The sequence below is a fragment of the Pecten maximus genome, chromosome 19 (genome assembly GCF_902652985.1).
Source record: "Pecten maximus chromosome 19, xPecMax1.1, whole genome shotgun sequence".
Lineage (NCBI taxonomy): Eukaryota > Metazoa > Mollusca > Bivalvia > Pectinida > Pectinidae > Pecten > Pecten maximus.
The window spans coordinates 23,837,180-23,857,858 of record NC_047033.1 but is presented as its reverse complement, the minus strand read 5'-3'; the positions used below and the strand labels follow the sequence as shown (position 1 = coordinate 23,857,858).

Genomic DNA, 20,679 nt, shown 5'->3' with positions numbered 1-20,679 from the left:
CAGGCTATTAATGTTGTAACTGGAAGGCGTTGTCATAGTCTCAGCAGACACATTAACAGACTGGTAAGGACAATGGCAAGATATCACACTAAAGTAGCGGCCGACAAATACCGCCAATAACTGGCAATTTTCACAAATATGATCATATCTGTCTATCTTTTACAGATGTAGAGTCGGTCATGTTCGAATTAATTGTAGATACATAATATATTTAGCTACCTTTGTTATGCAAAGCACGTTTGGGGTTAGAAGGGGGCATGTACACAGAAAAAATACGACATCGTTGTCCTCTGGTGCAATTTCCTGTATTTTGACAACGAAATTAGACGCTTTGGTGTTCTCCGTTTCTCCATGTTAAGCCTCCCTAACAAGAAATTCACAATTAACTTGTAACATTAATGATCTTTTGTCCATTTTTGACATTTTGGTAAACAAGGAAAACGGACCCGATGTTCAATTTATAACGGATGTTTCGCTTTATGATAACTTTGACTTATCGTTTTTTTTCAGTATACGTTGTAATTTTAAATAATACTGAAGCCACGTCAATGTTATATACCAGCAGAAAGGGCAACGCGGTAGCTCTGTTGGCAGAGTATCGGGAGGAACAGTTCGCTCTCTACCCGGGGCGATGTGCGTTTGTCATGAAGTTGGGATGAAGGACCGTTCTGTATATGTTGACATTGCTATGACCTTTTTACCCCAATTGTTCTGGGTAGAACGCGACATGTCATCTGTTGTTGTTAAGTAAGACCACCACAAGGAGATGGCTCGCTGTCTCTTCACTGGGTGAGATCCCAGCGGGCAAATTGCAGAAAAGTATAAACTCGTATTGCCCTGATGTTAACTTCTGGATTCTAATATAATTTTCCTGAATCAAATTGTGGACGGAAACACAAAGATGAGTGATTTCTACGATGACAATGATGTATAGCCAGCGTTTGAACAAGCCGAGTAGTTAACAGTGAAGTAGTTCTATATTCTGTAAAATTTATTTCAATTTGAACATTCACAGCAGAACTGTTTTGGACATAACATTTTCACTTTTATAGTTGCAAATATTAATAAAATATTAATACGGACTATTTCCGGATGCTCAGTCGAGCTAAATTACAAAGTCAATCAGCTTCCTCAACAAGGGAAGAGCGAATAAGCATGTTGTTAATATGTAAGTGAATTGAAAGTGTTTCTTTCGTCCGTCTTTCTGACTTTGCAAGTCTACTACGCCGAGACGTTGTTGATGATATCTACGTAGTAACATGTATCATTATGACATCCATCAATGTTTATCTGTCATGTAAATTACTGTTGTGTGCTAATATCATATATTACAATGTTCAACGTCACACACATCATTTATAACATGATATAATGTATAACATGATATAATGTACACACGTTTATGTACAGTGAAATATATGCCCTTTCACATTACCGTACAGCGTTTGACCGTCTGCGCATGTTGTAAATGACACGAGATAGGTAATGACAGGCGGAAAATACGTCTGCGTCATAAGATGTGCTCACTGAAGCGTGCGAATGAATGAAACAAAAGTAGTTCGCGTCCGTATCACACTCTCTTTGTCAGGTGGCGCTCCGAGCGTCACGAGCCGATACGACGCCTGTCGTCTGCTAGTGTGTGAAAAGTGGGAGAAACAGGGGAAAATCTACCAAAATTGTGACAACTATCAGGATATATATATATAAGGTAAGTGTTTACATAAATGTGTCGTAATGTTGTATCGGAAAAAAATAAGATAAAACACTTAATGCCGAAAAACTGAAATATTTAGTGCGTATTTGCACATATAAATTGGAAATTGACTACTTTCATTTTCAAGGAGAAACAGTTTTTTTTCATAACTTTGTTATTCAATAACACTTAAAGAAATATGTTTCATTTTGAATTGTAGTAGCTATAACTTGGTGACAGGTAAAATAACTTCTGGTTTTTTTTAAAATGACATGGTAAATGTACTGCCAGCCCTTGAATTAGTAGATGCATCAAAATGGAAAAAACAAAATAAAATAAAATTGAAATACAATGTATTTAGATTTCACATTCGTTCATATGTGCACGAATTCACCTAAATGTATCTAAACCTTCTGCTGCAAAATGAGTAAATTCTCTTGATCTGGCGCAATGTCATGCAAAGGACATGCACATGCTCGGCTCCCATTGCCAGACAAGGTATTCACAAGTGAAAATAATCATAGTTCTGATAATAAAATTAGAAATAAACAGCATATTGGAATAGCTCAATATAAAATAAATGTCTTACAACTTGCATAAGTATAGGTGTACATGTAAATGTATGGAACGTGATAACTTTGACAACTGATTTACTCCCATGTTATCAAGTATCTGTAAGTACCCGGATGTTGGATATTAAATGTGTAAGAACAGTTCATAATTTATTTGACGACGCCTGAGGTAGGGAAGTAGAGCGACCGGCTTGTCTCTCGTTGATACCTTCCATGTGGACATGTGTTATATCGTAGCCACAAATTTTATCAATGAGAGTCCGACGTGTTATAAATCATAGATCACTTGGGTGGACGTGATAGACGTGGAGACAGAGCTAGTGTTTCTCTGACCGGCTCCTAGTCGTCCATCAAATCTAATAATCTACAGGGTATTCTGGACTTCAAGGAATATCCCTAAATTTTAACACCCCCGCCCCAAAAGGAAAGAATAAAATGGAAAAATGTATTTTCATTTTCCTTTTCTTTTACTTCGCCTACACTTCTCAACTCGCACCCTATCCAACTCCCAAAACTAGCTGTCCTCCCATATTCGGCTTTGATTTTTTGACAATCAGCATTATTTTCTCTGAAGGCACTTTGCTCGTTATATTTGAAATATTAACATAACGTCCCAAATTACACGTGTCATATGAACTTAACAAGACACTGTAATTAAATTAGTGATAGTTAACATTGAGTTAAGATGCATTTAGAATCCAAGGACTTAAGATTTACGTAGGCGCATGAAGAACAACTTCAAAGTGACCTTTTATCACGTGATAGAGGTAGACTAGTTCGTACATTAATTTGCATATCTAATGAGTCATTAATTCGTCGCTGTAAGACACAAGCTTCTGAGGTGACGTCACATATCCTAGGACATGTAGGTACATACAAAGGTGTCATCGCCTGCCAACTACGGCAAGGGCAAAATGGAAATCTAAGGGCATAACTGCCTGTTGCCTCGACTTCAATCTTTCTATATTTACTACAGTTAATCAACATCCCGGCTATGGAGTAATATGATTTCGGAACATTCTGACTCCAATTCCCACCGCATTTAACGGCGTTATTGATAACGTGTTTTTTTTACCGTAGTCCATCAACTTATGCTACTTTTGAAAATGACCTTCTAACTTATACACTTCTGATTCAAGTTGTGACAACGACAGAAAAGATTGTGCTAGTCATTATAGACGAATTGAGATCAAACAAACAGGCATCTTCGGCAATGTCGCTGTGGCATGCAGTCGATTTAAGGATACGAATTTCCTGTTTCTACAAATATTCAAGCAATTATAAAAAAAAGTGTGACTGATAGGAAATTGTCTATGATGTTTGATAAGAGATGTGTTCGCACTAGATTTCTGATTTCAATTAGAATGACAAACGCCTTGTCAAGGTCTCAGGAGGTGATGGATTATACAATGTAGTGAAGTCAGCATAATTCTATAAATCATTGTCAATTTAAAGTAATTCAGTGCTTCGTTAAAGAAGAATATGCAAACGAATGTAAAACTAAATCTTTTGAATTTATACAGAGTACAATGAAATTAATGAACATTTTTTTAATGGGGTAATTTCAAAGAAGTAAAATCATTCAGCTTTTCATGTTAAACACTTAGATGAGATTCCTGTTGTATTTCATTTCAAATACATTTTTATTAAAATTCTAACTGTAGGAAATCACAATAAGTCGTCCTTTATGTAACACAATGGAGTATATTTTCATGTCTTCTTAGTAAACTCTGACTGCGTTAAAATAATTAGTATGAAGCCTATAGGATGATAAAAAATGTTCTTTCGGTAAACACCGTGATAATATCCGAATGATTATACATATACTTCCGGTAAATACCGTGATAATATCCGAATAGTAACACATGAAGTTTTGGTAAGTACCTGATGTGAATGATAATCGACACGCCATCTATGGGGAAACCATGACAACTCTTGATTTTCCTAGAACCAAGTGACCATGTAACACAATACAAGTACACAAGGTTTTCACCCTCAATATGGAAATTATAAGATTTAGTGAAAAATGAGACATTTGAGGAGGTTTTTGCTCGTCATTAAATATGCATATGTTAATCAACCTATTAAGGGTTTACTGTACAGTGACCTGTTCTTCACAATGATGACTATGTACTTGTAATTTCAACAATATATTCTGTCAAACTATTTGAATACATGAATATGTAAATGTTTTATTTAGTATGGGTCTCGTTAACTATGATGTAAACGGACTGCCCGACCTGGTAGTGTGACCCCGATAGGCCTACCTGTCAGTTACTTTGGTTGATATGAAACTTGCGTTAGTTACAAATGATAAGTAAAATAGCATTTTTAATAACAAATGCGTATATGTCATAACTCATACATCGTCCCTTTAGATGTTGTAATTAGTAGGTACATAATCTCTAATATAAATCATGTTAGTAGAACAGTAGCAAGAATTGTTTGCTACGTCACCAGAATAGTGTAGTAGTATGACGTACTACACATGTGTACTGACTACAGATTATTTGAAACGAGTTTGTTTCTAGTTATGTTAGGTATAAACGACAACGAAAACTTAATAAATTAAAATATTATCATTAAAATGAACATTTTTGATACTATTATGCCTATAATAGCGAGTATTATTTATGGTAACAAAAAGTGGCGACCATTTTTGATTATGAAGAGGAAATCTTAATCTAACTAAAAACTTCATACTCCTGTAAAACATGCATTATGACTAAAGTGAGCACTCCATGTCGCATTGTTTATCATTATTCCAATACACCAATACTATGCCATCGAAGTTCTATTTATAATCTCACTCCCGTAGATTTAAATTCCATTGACCATTAATAATGCCATCTGTGAAACCTTATGGTATTTGGCCATGCACATAGTATTTATAAGAGAACAGAGTCAGTTTTTCACCGACCAATTTGAATCGCTCTTTGGGTCATAATGTTTTCCCATAGCTACTGTGACCCTTATAGGCCGGAATGATTTTTTTGTAGAATACAGCTCCTTTGATAACACTGCCATGGTTATAGAATCCATCTGACAGACTCTTCTTATAATGACGCCACTGTTTGTACAGATATACCAAATTATGGAGAACATAAGGCTAGAACAACGAGTGGATTTTCTTTTTGAATGTATAAGGTTTCAGCTAAATAATCATCAAAAGCTGTCACGTGATCTAACAATTATTCCTAGCCCGTGGTACCACCGTGGTAAAATCTTACCTCCGTGAAAAATTAAAGGGTTTCGACACTATCAAGTACAAGATGTCCAGTTTAAATACACGTTGGTCAGTTGTAAATAGCCACTGTTCAGTAGTCAGTGCTAATAGCCTTCGGGGCTGTATCAGACGGTCAAAGTACAGTTACCAATACTAAGAATGTGATTGCTTTCTGGTGCAATTGTTTTGTGGTCAACGATGAATTTTCTCCTTGTGATTGTAAAAGTTTGTTGAAACTATCCTCAGGCATTATTCGAGAATGTGCTAATGATTCAGAATCCTTGAAACTCTTACTTTGTGCTGGTTGGGACGTGACTTTTGATGATTAATTATTATCCACTCTGATGACTCCAGTGAATCACACACACAATAAGGATCATCATCTACTTTATCTCTTTCTGATGCCAGTAACAGATCTTCTAGATATATCATTAAACAGATTCCTTTCCTTGGAGTGTTGTATCACCGGACGAAGTGTTTAACAAAATAATACTGACTCTATTTACACCCAAAGGCAACATATTCCACACATAAAATCGCTATTCCACTGACGTCCAAAAATTGAGATGATTCTACATTCCTTTTAACTTGTGATTATCAAACTCTATATTCTAGTTTTTCTTTTCTATGAATGGAATCTGTACACCCTTTTTTATCCAGTTTACAAATATTCCTCACAGTCTGTCCATGTTTTTGATAATGACGAAGGCAACATAAAGTATACTGAAAGCGAAAGTCATGTCGTTGTAATGTGATTTGATATATTTCAATATCTATACTGCCATGGACGATTCCCTCTGAATCCTCTTCCGCCTCGGAAGAAGCCCCAGCCACGGGAGTTGCCTCCTGCTGTACGATTTCCCTCTTGTTGTACCGACAATTAAGGCCTCTAAGTGTTGTAATGACGTCAATGATTCTTAAGTAAAACCCGCCGTATTCTTGTGAATCGCTTTATCTTTGTCAAACTGTCTGTATTTTGTGAAATCATCATCCAGTTTTATGATATTTTAGAGTGGTCTCCACATTTTTTCTATCACTGCCGATTGCTCTTCATCCTCCCGTTTACTGCCTGTCTGGAATCGGACACTTTTAAGTCTTTGTGAGGAGTTTTAAACTTGATAAGGAGTCCTTTATACTGTTAAAGTCTCCCTGTTAGTCCAGGTCAACGCTGCCCGTGGGGAACCTGTCAATGTCCCAGTAATACGGCCTCCCAATTCCCCCATAAATTGAGGCAGAGGTCATCTGTACAACTTCTTTATTTTCTGCCTTTTTCCAGAGTGAGAAGTTTGAAATATTCTGAGATTTGTCGAAGAAAGATTTGTGAAGGGCTCGAAGCATCATAATTCTGCCTGTGGAGAGTAGGAAAAGTTGGTGATTATGCAGGAATTCTTGGGCAATATCAGTTATCTTTTGATGTTAATATGCTCCATACAGTGTTCAACTACACGGGTTACCAATGTCCACTGTATCATATGACTAAGTACGAGTTAATGGTTCAACTATGTGTCTCATATTACTTCGTACAAGTTAATGGTTCAACTGTGTGTCTCATATTACTTAGTACAAGTTAATGGTTCAACTATGTGTCTCATATTACTTAGTACAAGTTAATGGTTTAACTGTGTGTCTCATATTACTTAGTACAAGTTAATGGTTCAACTATGTGTCTCATATTACTTAGTACAAGTTAATGGTTCAACTGTGTGTCTCATATTACTTAGTACAAGTTAATGGTTCAACTGTGTGTCTCATATTACTTAGTACAAGTTAATGGTTCAACTGTGTGTCTCATATTACTTAGTACAAGTTATTGGTTTAACTGTGTGTCTCATATTACTTAGTAAAAGTTAATGGTTCAACTGTGTGTCTCATATTACTTAGTACAAGTTAATGGTTCAACTGTGTGTCTCATATTACTTAGTACAAGTTAATGGTTCAACTGTGTGTCTCATATTACTAAGTACAAGTTATTGGTTTAACTGTGTGTCTCATATTACTAAGTACAAGTTAATGGTTTAACTGTGTGTCTCATATTACTAAGTACAAGTTAATGGTTTAACTGTGTGTCTCATATTACTTAGTACAAGTTAATGGTTCAACTGTGTGTCTCATATTACTTAGTACAAGTTAATGGTTCAACTGTGTGTCTCATATTACTTAGTACAAGTTATTGGTTTAACTGTGTGTCTCATATTACTAAGTACAAGTTAATAATTCAACTATTGCTCTCAGTATTTCATTTACAAATTGACGATAAAGCTGTTGTATCTTGCAGTTCTTCAGTAAAGTTTGATAGAAGTTTGTTGTTTCATATTCTGCTACTCTAGACTGTATTACGTATTGTACTGTATCGAGATTTGAAGTAAAACAGCCGTGTTTGAGTAGGGAAGACTTAGGATTAGGTAAGCCACGCTGTTTATAACGTATACTTATGCTTGAGTTGTTACCCAAGAGTAAGTACTTGAGTACTTAGATTGTTGATCTGTGATGAATTGCATTCTCCAATTTTGACTGATGTGCGGATTTGATTACTATGAAAGAAAAATAATCAATATCTTCAGTTTTTGGCGAACAATCGTGATTTTGTGATATAACAGGAAATGGTTGGGGATGACGTGGTCGAATTGTACCATATGTGTTAGGAAACATAAGTGGTCGCTGATATGGTATGGATACAATTTTGACAGCTATTCTGCTATTTGCTGTCGACAAACCAACCCTTAATTTGATGATAATTGCATGATACTTAAAACTTAAATCACTACACGAATAAAAAGCATGCACTATACAGATTACGCCATGCATACATCTGTCACATGTATATCCCGGCGATATATAGGAACTGTAATATATGCCTTTAAACAGATCAGACAATCCCCTGTCCCCACTGACAATGAAGTGTTCTGTTTAATTAAGTAAAATCTACATATATATGTTGTGAAGGGCGAGCTGTGAGAGGTGAAAGTCATTGATGACAGCTACAGGTGACACGAAACAATGGGCGTGACATACAACAGCATGTAATTATCATTTCATAATTACAGAGTTATCTACCCTTTCAGGATCTGACTTAAATGCCACAGGAAAATACGTCTTCGGGATCTTATATAAATTTAGAATTTTCCTAATTTAGCATTCCATGAAATATGGTAAACTCATTTAATATAACCAGATCTCAGAAGTTTAAGGTCTAATTGCATATCTGGGATTACCTGAGAACACACGAGACTCAGCATTAGGCATTATGTCAGATGTAATGGAAGGGCATTGGTATCCTGATTCGTTTTTAACATTTGATGAATATATTTTAAGGTGTGATGGATGTGTATAATGCACCTTACATTGATTTAAATATGTTTCTTTTAATGATTCCTTCTTTTTCTTGGCGTCATTTTGTCTGACCGTTTCTGTATGGTCATGTAACTGTGGGTCACGGCGTTATCGTAAAGCCAGTGTACCTTAACCAGGAGGTGTCACGTGACTCGTCAAGGTGTTTAAGTATGAGTAATTGTCTGCCATATTTAACCTGTTTACACGAATCATTTATGGGTGACCTAGAAACGACAAAGATGCCCTTCAAGAGAGCTATGATTTCGACCAATCACGTGGTACACTGGTCAAACTGTATTCGTTAGTACTGGTCAGTTGTTCAGCCATCGTCCATAAAAACGACAAATATTTGTCTTCTTCCATCAATAAGTATCGGTCAAGTGTCCAAGCTTCAGGTAAAACTCAGTTAAAATGAAAGAAATCCGGATTTGGCCCTCCTTTAAATTTACCCATCGTGTGGATTTAATTGTAACATGAATACGTCAGAAGATGTACACGTCACAAGTTCAATAAACGTCAACTGATACAAAAACGGTACTGACCTGGAAATTATTTGTACACAGGGACAATATAAAGGTAAAGGTATATAGGAATCTACATCAGTAAAAGTGAGAGTGTAGGGTAGGTACCAACAATGTCAACCTAGGTTATATTGTACGATATGTACTACAGCAGGACAACAATTGATCAGATAATGCTAATACATAGTACATACACGTAGCATGCTAGGATACATAGCTATAGTGTCAATGGTTTATCTGGGATTTTATGTTACTTTTACATCCTAACGAGGCTACCGTGGGTTAACGACGATGCACTAGTGTTAATAGACAAACATACAGAGAGAAACAGTACCACGTGACATTACAGCTGTACAAAGGGGAAAGAATTAAAGTCTTAGAACAAACGTCAATATAAACAGGTACTAGGGTCATGACAGTAGTAGGAAGGGGTCATCAGAGATCCAAGGGCTAAAAAGGAAAGAGTAGGATCTAGTATAGCAGACAATGTTTACATAGACAACGCTAGGTACACAACTCCATGCTCATGCCATGCTTGTCCATCCCAATAAATAAGTTATATAACATGACACATCTCATATGACACTGAATATCGTGAGTACGTCACCAACAAAAACTTAGTGAGGTGCAAAGTTCTTCTTCTTCTTCTTCTTCGTGTTAAAACTATTTACATGAGGAGGACTAGTGGCCTACCCGTGGATTGGCCAACCCAGGGTGTCCAACTTGGCCTGATACTTCTCCAATGTGTTTGATGTCACTACCTCCCCTGGGAGTTTTTGTTTCATCCTCTGGTAGATCCTCGTGGATCTGGGAAAGGACATTTGTTAGACTTCCTTGTTTTTCTTGCTTTCTCTGGTTCTTGAGTCTCTTCCCTGACAGCATTAAGCATGGTCGACTGGGGCATGATGTTGAAGTCTTTGTTTATATCTCCGATGTTCTAGACTCTTTCTCTACCTTGGCCTTTACACGTCCAGGTGTTCTGGTGTAGAAGTCGCTGTAGGTGCTTGTTCAATCTCTGTGATGAGTTAATTGTGGATCCCAAACTAGCGCTTCCTACTCCGGGGTCGGTGGGACGAGAGAAAGGTACATACTACTCCAGGTATACACCATCGGATGTTCCTCCTGAGAATGTCGAGTATTCTTGATGCCTTGCCGACACTCTTGTGTGTTGGTTCTATGTCGGGTGCTTGTTGATGAGTTGCATCGCAACAATACCAAAGACAGCAATGGTCTTGTAGGGAACACATCACGGACATACCAATATGTATAATACTATGGACATACTCGATTAGAAGTTAACTCAACTTTGCAAATGTAGAGAGGGTAGTTTCAAGGTAGAAAGCACAACTTATTCCAACTTTATAATAGGAAAACAGTGTCAACGTACATAGCAAACGGGACTGTTGAACTACACAGAAATTCTACTGAGAAACACAGCCATTGGCTCAACATAAGCAACTAACATTAGACTACAAGTAAGAAGTAAATCAGAAGCTCTCTGTTGAAGAACACGTTATCTTCATTTAATTATAAACAGGTGTGGACATCTAAACACTGGAGTGTTGACAATCGTTTCCGCATGACGCCTGTCGGTATTATGCTCGCGGGTAATCATTGTGTGATCTACATGTTTCACGTCTGTTAATTAATATACACTGTCAGTTGTGTCTGAGTCGTCTTAGACACACTGTTATGTACATATATGGACAAGGAAACGATAGTCTGTGTGGAGAGATAGTCATACTGTCGGTACCAGTAATTAGGGTCTTGCCTGTTGATAGACTACAGGTATCCAGCAGAATATTTCGTAAGCATTCTGTAACCACAGAGTGACGTCATCAATCCATTCTCTCATTAGGGAATTCGTACAGCTTACCTTGGTCACTGCGTCCCGTGATATTCTCTGCATATGTTCCAATTTATTTCTGGTCTTGGTGGTCGATTATAAATCATATATAGAGGAAGGAACGGATTGTGTCAACTTAATTGTTATATACGCGGATCATCAGATTATGTTATCATAATGCTTATATACAGCGGAGAATCGGATAATGTCAAATGCTTATGTACAATGTACGGACATCGGGCGTTATATAAAAAAATGTCAACTTAATATCAACGTATCTTTACCTTTCGTTTTTCCTGAGAATATCATTGCTGTTTCTAGGGTTTTAGCAGAACTTTTAGATCCATATTTTGTTCATTTCAATCCGAAATTTTAAGTATTTGGTAATATACATGATTATCACAAAAATTTGAAGACTGATATGTCACTATCCTGAAATTGGGCGTATATTCATATAAACACATGCTTCCGGTTGTCCCAGATTATACCTCAAAGGAAAAATTGCCCTGCATTATGTACGAACATATCCACACCGGAAATGACGTAAAAAGTCGGGTCACCATTTTGACGCAAACTTGTCTAATAAACATGGAGGTCTATTTCCTCGAATCATTCAACTGTAAACGCCGATATCAAATCTGTTTTGATGTGACTGTCATCTCATCAAACCATTGACTTCGCTGACGCTAATTACAGGTCATTATCAATTCAATGAGATGTGTTTTCCTCTGAACAATATCAATATACAAATTTATGGTAGCAAACACTAACAGTTATATGACAATTATACTTCAATTTTGTTTGATATTTTTCTTTAAATTTAATAATTCCAGTTTTGTCAAATTTTGGTGTTCCCCACTTTTTTACGCCAGTTTTGTGTAACAGCAAGGTGTTGTCATCCGTGACCGCGTAAATCTGTTTCACCAGAATGTTTTGTCTGTTTATCTAGTCTCTGTGACATGTATAAGCGTTTGATTGAAAACGTGACTGCAATAAACACAGTGTCAGTTCGGTCAGCCACCCATAAAGATATAGTCATCCGTGTTTGATCACGTGGAAGACACATGTACCGGAAGTATACATGTTCCGAGGATGGACGATACTAGTGCGTTTGATATCAGGGAATCTTTCAAGCGTTTGAGCAATCAGGATAATATCAAAACCTGACGGAAGTAGCGACCGGTAAGTCTATAATATGTTTACAACTTTATTCCCTAACAGTTTTATAGGCGTATATGAGTTGATGTTCACATTCCTAATTGCCTTAGGGAATATGTAGTAACTTATCTATCTTTAATCATCCTTTGTTATTACCTAAGCTGCACACAGAAAGGTGCTTGTATAGATAAATCAGTTTTATATACAAATGGAAAGAAAAATACATGTAGCTGTAGCATGAACGCCGATAGGTATTAAATGGAACATGATACCCGCATTGTTACGGTCTAGTGCACTGTTCTCACAAAGACATATTTAACACTAAGGGTATTGCCTGACTCCACCTTGTAGTACACTATAAGTGATATCTGTGTCAATATTGTCATCAAGAAGATGTCTCATACAATGGGCGATTTACTGCGTCAATACAATGCAATTTTATCTATTTTAAGTTTTCACAACTCCAGTCAATTAACCACTGCAGTGAAACTACTTCAGGGGAAAAGTTTCAGAAGAACAATATAAAAAGTGAATGCATGACTGGGTGAACATGTGATGGTCAACTATAGGATACAGAAATTCTAAGTCATCACGATAAGATTTTTAAAATCTAATTAACTAGTACATAATTAATCATTAATCATTTTGTAATTATACATTTCCCCAGAGCAGTAGTATTGGTAGAAAAAATATATAATGGTAACATCGTAACCTTGAATTACTTTTATTGCTAGTGATGCGATTTACCTGTAGGACCAAATTACAATTCATTGGCTTTTTTTGACATTTAAGTATTTTCATCATCGAATTTCATCTTGTTAAAATCATTATAGCCTTAATGAGAATAAAGGTCGATACGTACCGGAAGTGCTAGTTATCAACCCTTGACAAACCATTGAATGAAAACAAAAGGAAAACAAACGTAAAAATATATAGATATATGTGATAAAAATCTGAAAAGATCCCAAACCAGCAGGTACAAATCTATACCCAGCAGTGTGGGCGGATTACGGGACTATAGGACTTAAAAGTTCAGCTGATTGGCTTAATGCCTCAATGCATTTCACTATGTATGTCCACAATGGTGATACCCTATACTGACCTATCCTAAACACCCGTATTCTATGACGCATATTCTCTACGCTGTTTGTGAAATGGAGTTGTATACAGCAGGATGGTGTTTTTAGCTCACCTCTGATTATGTAAAGATAAACGTATACAAAATAGAAAATAAAAATATTCTTAAAAGAATTAAGGATAAATTTGATTAAATCTGTAATAGATTCAAGCAATATTAAGAGGAATGGTATTTTTAAGGAGTAAGATTTGCATCTGAAATCAAGATTCACATCTCGGTAATAATTTAGTATATACAGCGATATTCTTATAACACAGTCTTTTGATGGGTCTTAAATCGACATTTGATATCACAGACATTTTATATAGTGGGGTAATAAACACAATCATTAAGAGATGTTTGTCACGTGGTAGAGATAGAAATCAGACATGCTATTTATAATATGTATATAGATGTTTTACGTTTGTGTCCTCGGGTAACGCTTACCTGCTTCTGACAGGTACATAGCAAAGTGAGTTCGGAAGTTTTCCGTAACTTATATCAGTGTTGGCGACGAGTAATACTTATTCAAGAAGATACATCCATAGACAATTAAATCAATGTTATATGAAGGGTTTTGTGTGGAATACGTAAGTATAGCGTTAAAATGATTAGTAATGTTCAAAACAAACCCCAAATTTTAAGATGACCAAACTCGGAGGGTTGTCCTATGAAATTCGAGCACGACCTCCTTTGACGTCACAGATGACGCATTCCATTCTATTTATAACGTAATTTTAAAAATTCAATAGAAGATACTTGGTAACATCTGACCTTAAAAGTGTTAATTTAGCAGCATCACGGGTAGATGGTTATGTGCTCATAATGTTTTATTACATAATGAAAACCGTCAGGTTATTTTCCATCCCGTACTGGGGGGAATGCTGGGCTCCCTTAAGAAAGTAGGTACACCTTCGAAAGACGTCCCATTGAAATACTGAGATTTAGATAATTCTCTCTCACGGTTTAGAAGCACAGCGAATTAGTTAACGTCAATATCATGCTATACTGCATGCTACTCGAGGCTTAATTTGTGGAATATACATTCTTGTATATCATAATTACATGTCAGGACTATTGCATCAAATTGTTTAATTTTTGCATTAAGTGCTGCATTTTAATCTTGAATACGATTATTTATCACTTACTACCATTGTGGAATACTATTATCAGAGTTAACGTGGCTATGTATGAGAATCCTCATCATTATGCTTTGCTTTTGCAATAATTATGAAACACTTTCTCATAACTTTTACCGGCTCTTACGGGAGCGTACAGGTATTGTCAGAGTGAGGGGATGACGAGATGAGCGGTATGTCAGCTCCCTACTCTTTATCACAGAATGATTAGTTTCAGCACAAACAAAAATAGAACATAAATCCTAACAACTGGTTCACATGACATTTTCCTGGAGGATAGAGGATCCGCTGACCACGTACCATTAATACAGCGGTCCTGGTCACCTGTCTGCCCTTAAGTCGTGAAAGAATGACACTTGGTGACAATCAAATGACCGTTACATGTCCAGGTACGTCACAGAGGCGTCAAGACAAATGCCTAAACAACGAAATGACCACGAGGATTAATTCCAGCTTGTAAATAATGCAGATATTGTTTGTCATATCTACTTCGCATGCAGAAGTGAACTTCTCATATTTCAACAGTCTTTATAGCTGTTGTAGGCTTGATATAGCTAGACCTTGTTTCGTATAGGTACTTTCTGTAAGCTTCTATCTTGTCTAACACCTTAACAGCATTGCTATCAACCTCTTAATGACAATAAATGGATGAGAGATGCATTGTAAAAAATTCTGATATAATATTTGCAAAGAATTTAGAAGTTGATATTTTTGGGGCCGATTTGTGTTGCTTTATATTTTGTGAGACAGATATAGGAATTGCTTTTACACGTTGTAAATAAGCTGAAGCTACAAGGATGGGTGTAGTTATTAGGGGATTGTTTTATGGTAGTCTGCCATTACTTTAGTAGCTGTCAGGGGGTGACTTTTAACTTGTTTAGAGGCTAAAGTTGTGATTTATTCGACGTTCACCTTTTAGATTAAGATGTGTGTCATAAATATATTTCACCTGGTCAAGGCGAGCTATCCAACCTCCCATCCATCGATTGTGGGACAGTTTACAGACACTGGTAATAGTAGGCCGTGGCCCAGGGGCACATATCATTCATACCATTAATATATCAAGATGGGAATTTTTCAATCGCATGACAATTATCCAACTTATAGGTACTTAGTCATTACTACAACTCCTTTCTGAATGAAACGCAAATTTATAATATTCAGATTGCATAAGTCTGTAATGTAAAAGTGAGGTTGGTATTCACAGCGGCCTTGAATGTATTAACTGGTTAGAATCTGTACGTATCTTCCATACTGTGTCATTATGTCGCATTTCTCTAGCTGTTAATGATTTCATTTCAGACAGAAGTTTCGATATTCTCTGGTTTAATATTTCTAATCCAACATACAACACACGAATATCATTCAATAATTCATCGTGAACTCGAAGTCCTTGTCTATTATACAAGTCCGTGATCAAACTATACTTTTACGTTTTAAGGCAGAATTGAATACCCCGGAGCTATAAACACATTCTAAAGTAATTATCAATCAACACGAGATTCTGATGGATTAACATAAGAGTGAAATAGACGATAACAATAAATTTAAACAAAAAAGGGGCCACAAAAATCCATTCGGTCAGCTTATAGGGATAGAGACATTTATATAAGACATAATAATTTGTTAAGACTAAGAAGAGAGAGATTTGCATTAAACATAAAACATTAGCCTTAGGATAGAGACATCTGTATTAAACATAATTCGGCCAGCGTAGGAAGAGAGACATTTATAGTAAACATAATGATGCGTTGAGCTTAGAGGGAAAATACATTTAAAGTATACATAATAATTCGTTAAGCGTAGTGAGAGAGACATTTATTTCAGACAGAATAATTCGTTAAGCGTAGGAGAGAGAGATTAATATTAGACATAACTCGGTCAGCTTAGGGAGAGGTATTTATATTAAACATGTAATTTGTTAAGTTGAGAGAGAGAGAGAGAGAGAGAGAGAGAGAGAGAGAGAGAGAGAGAGAGAGAGAGATTTATATTAGACATAATAATTCGTTAAGCTTAGGGAGAGAGAGATTTATATTAAACATCTATAGTTAAGCTTCGGGAGAGAGAAATTTATATTAAACATATTTCGTTAAGCTTAGGGAGAGAAACATTTGTATTGGACATAATAATTCTTTAAGATTGGGGAGAGAGAGGTTTAATTCGTTAATGTTAGGGAGAGAGAGATTTATATCAGATATTAGGGAGAGAGATTTATATTAGACATAACTCGGTCAGCTGAGGGAGAGAGGTATTTTTATTACATATAAGCGATGTACTTATTTATGATGAGAGGAAATTGATTTGACGTAAGACATTAACTGATACCTGTCATAACAACATTGACGTATACGTTATTTACACGGGATCGTTAACGCTCGAGATCGATTCACACCAGGAAGAGGTAACAGACAAAAAAGACAACTTATCTAACGAAAGTACGCACCATTGACGACTTTAAGAAGAACTTATTTACATGTTTGTACTCAATAGGTGTAACAATACATTGATTAACAAAGCGCGTGGGTCTATATAAGGAAACACTGATACAATGTAATATATATTTACATATTAAAATGTGTAACTGACTCGATATTAAAACCGAGTATGATATATGATTTATTTTTAAGACACAAATCATTTTAATATTAAGATACGTTTTTTTTTACATTTGATTTGATTAAGGAAATACTTTCGATGACATCTTTTTGACATTGATGTTTCATACAAGAATATAATTATATGGCACTTAGTAATCAATTTCACATAAAGGTTTGAATATTAAAACATAAATATTCTCATTTCGGGTTATATGATAATCATTATTTTTGTTTGATGATGTTTAGGAGAGGAACTTTGAGGCACTATGCATATGTAGCATGAAAACTACATCAGTATACGTACATTTTGTACTTTGATGGCTATTTCAACCTCGCAAAATAACCCAGAAAATAAATATCACCTCGAAAATATAGAAATTACAGTATATTCAATACCACATGCTTTTATAACATAATTCTGCACCACTACACAATTACGAGGAATCCCCCTGCACATGGCATCAATGTCGGACGACATAACATAGTGTGTTACCAACCAGGGACATACCCGTTGTAAAAAGGTAATTATCAAGCTTTAATAATTGTATCTGTATATGTGGACGTAAGTAGGAAATAACGACACTCGTACAAAGACAATGTTTCTGAACATGCTAGTCACACACACACAAACATCCAGGTGCAAGTCCAAGTCTTATACCAAGACTGTTATAATGAAATTTTTCCGTGACAGTTGAAATGTATTTAATTCTATTTATAACTGACAGAGTATGAGGTCGTCTGCCTCTGATACAGTTGTACTCTTTCTACAATGGACGAATTAGTTTATATGTGTTTGGCTTGTTATATGTCCCTTTCTCACCTGGATACGGATCGTTGAATTGTGAAGGTAGGTAGCAAGTTCTAATTACTTACACGACACACATTAGAAAGTCTACTATTACTAAGTTTGGCGGGGACCGGAAGTAGCAATTAGTTTCGTTTCTGGCTTCGTGACAGTATACGTTATGATAGGGTAACTTGTGAGAATATGTATGATATTTGACTGGACAGTAATGATATGTGAGAGTATATATGATATTTAGCTGGACAGTATTACGTTATGATATTGTAACTTGTGAGAGTTTGTATGATATTTACCTGGACAGTAATGATATGTGAGAGTATCTATAATATTTAGCTGGACAGGTATGATATTCGAGAGCATGTATGCTATTTAACTGGACAGTTAATTATATAATAATATGTGAGAATATGTATGATATTTACCTGGACAGTGATGATATGTGAGGATATGTATGATATTAACCTGGACAGTAATGATATGTGAGAATATGTATGATAATAACCTGGACAGTTATGGTATGTGAGAATATGTATGATAATAACCTGGACAGTTATGCTATGTGAGAACATGTATGATATTTAGCTAGACAGTAGTACGTTAAGATATAGTAACTTGTGAGAGTTCATATATATGAGAACGACATTGAACTGTTCAAATCAATTTACACGATGTCTCAGTTAGCCTACAGCGTACATTAGTCCAAGTCAGACCAGTTTCCATTTTACAATATAATTGTCTAAGTGTATAACTCTCGTGAGGAATCTCTGGAATGTTACTAATATCATACATTCGTCATGTGTGCTGCATTCTATCTATGTCACGTGACATCATTTAGTCAACATTTAGTCGTGTTGATAGTTTGATTCATGATCCCAGCAAAACTAATTTGAAGATTTGACCTTCAATTTTTCTTATCGCGTTTTGTTGATTTGATAAGTAATTATCGGGATTAACATTATAACTAGCGGCACGTGTTCTGGTTCCTAAATTGACTATCATGAAAGTGATAAAACGTGTATTGTTATGACTGATGGTAACACGTCTGGAACTCCGGTAGTCCTAGTTTCTTGTGGCCATGATACCATGACGAGACATGGTGTTCGGGCCAGAGGACCCCGGACAAGAGTTCCGGTAACTTTGGTGTTCCATTATGAACAGTAGCATACTGCTCTGAGGTACGCATTGTGGTTTCTGTTCCTGATTAGCTATTAAGATGTATCGTCATACCTGAGCAATCGTGCTCGTGATTTAAACGTTATAGAAAAAAAAGAAGAAAAAGAAAAAAAACAAACACAAACAAACATGTTGATGTATAATCGTATTTGATCACTGGTTCATTGAAGATTCCTAGAAGGAAACAGCCTAATACATTGTGTTTAATTACTTGGTATATGCTGTATACATTGGATTGATACTTCTAAGAAAAAGTCAACTGTTCATTCTCGGTGGCCTGCCGAAGGATGTTTAATTAGTCAACAAAGGTTTGTTGAAATAAACTTACTTATCTCGTTTTAATTCGTATCTAAATGGTAGCGGCGGTTCACACTATAAAATTATTCAACAGTCGATATTTTATCAAATATATAAAATCACAGGGCTAAGATGTGTCCATTTCCTTATTTTAACATTTCAAGGCCAATTTTGATTTTCTATGACCTGTATTTGGGTGGTCACACTGTTACGACTTGCCTCCAAAGAAGAATCCTAGTTGGACAAAAACTGTGTGTCATGTCGAGGACGAGAGATATGTTGCCTAGTTCGCCACAAATATTCCGTCACCGAGTGCAGGAGAGGTCACAATATATGTTTGTGTACTGATTGTTGATATTTTATCGATTTCTGTGGTCAGCAATGTCATTTATGACAGTTCCAGTTTACAGTAGACATACTATGTAGACATATATATAAACAATAGGATATACATGTATATTGTACCGTGGGAGGATTCCTCAGCATAAAATTGTGGAGTGATAATATTAATTTAATCTACGCTGACAAAATTAATCGATAGAAAGTATGCGGTAGTTTCCGCTTGAAGTGAAATTTACCTGAATTGAAATCGAGACATTTAACAATACACAATATTGCCATGTATAGCAACTCACTTTCCCATTTAATATATGTGTTCTGATTTACAGACAATAGGAAACCGTGGTTACAAATCATCGAATCTTAAATACATTCACTTCACCTCGTGCCCGTGGCGTGAAGGCTTCGTCCTTGTCCCTCTAGTATTTCCATAATTCTATGGATGATTAGGTTTTTTTATTTAAAAACTCATGTATTCACCTAACCTTCAACAGATTATACCAAGATTAAAGGCAGAACTACACGTTATGAGTTAAAACTTCTTGATGTCGCCTTAAAAAGAAAGAAAGAAAAAACAAAAAACAAAACAGCATATTTGCAAACTATTTCGCCAGCCGAGTACATTTACATGCAATTAATTTTTGCTGACTTCACGTCATCAGGACCAGTTCGTAGTTTCCACTATGATCATGTCGCAATCAACAACGCAGTCTGTATCAGATGAAAGAGCCAACTAGTTTTGCTTAGGATTTTTATCATTGTTGATAGTTTTTACCTAGACGCTATGTGATACGTAATTATATATTCACACACGTAACCCTAAATGTACCTTACACTTACTATGACGTCAAACGATTCAGCAGCCT

The 20,679-nt window shown here is 35.9% G+C and overlaps 1 protein-coding gene across 2 annotated transcripts in view; it reads left to right on the top strand.

Moving 5' to 3' along the window:
- Positions 1-1,575: 1,575 nt before the first annotated feature.
- LOC117318111 (electroneutral sodium bicarbonate exchanger 1-like) overlaps positions 1,576-20,679 on the top strand; it is a 40,372-nt gene continuing 21,268 nt past the window's right edge. For both annotated transcript variants that reach the window (XM_033873114.1, XM_033873113.1), the window contains exon 1: positions 1,576-1,708. The gene's annotated coding sequence lies outside the window, so the exon portion shown is untranslated. The remainder of the gene's footprint in view (positions 1,709-20,679) is intronic.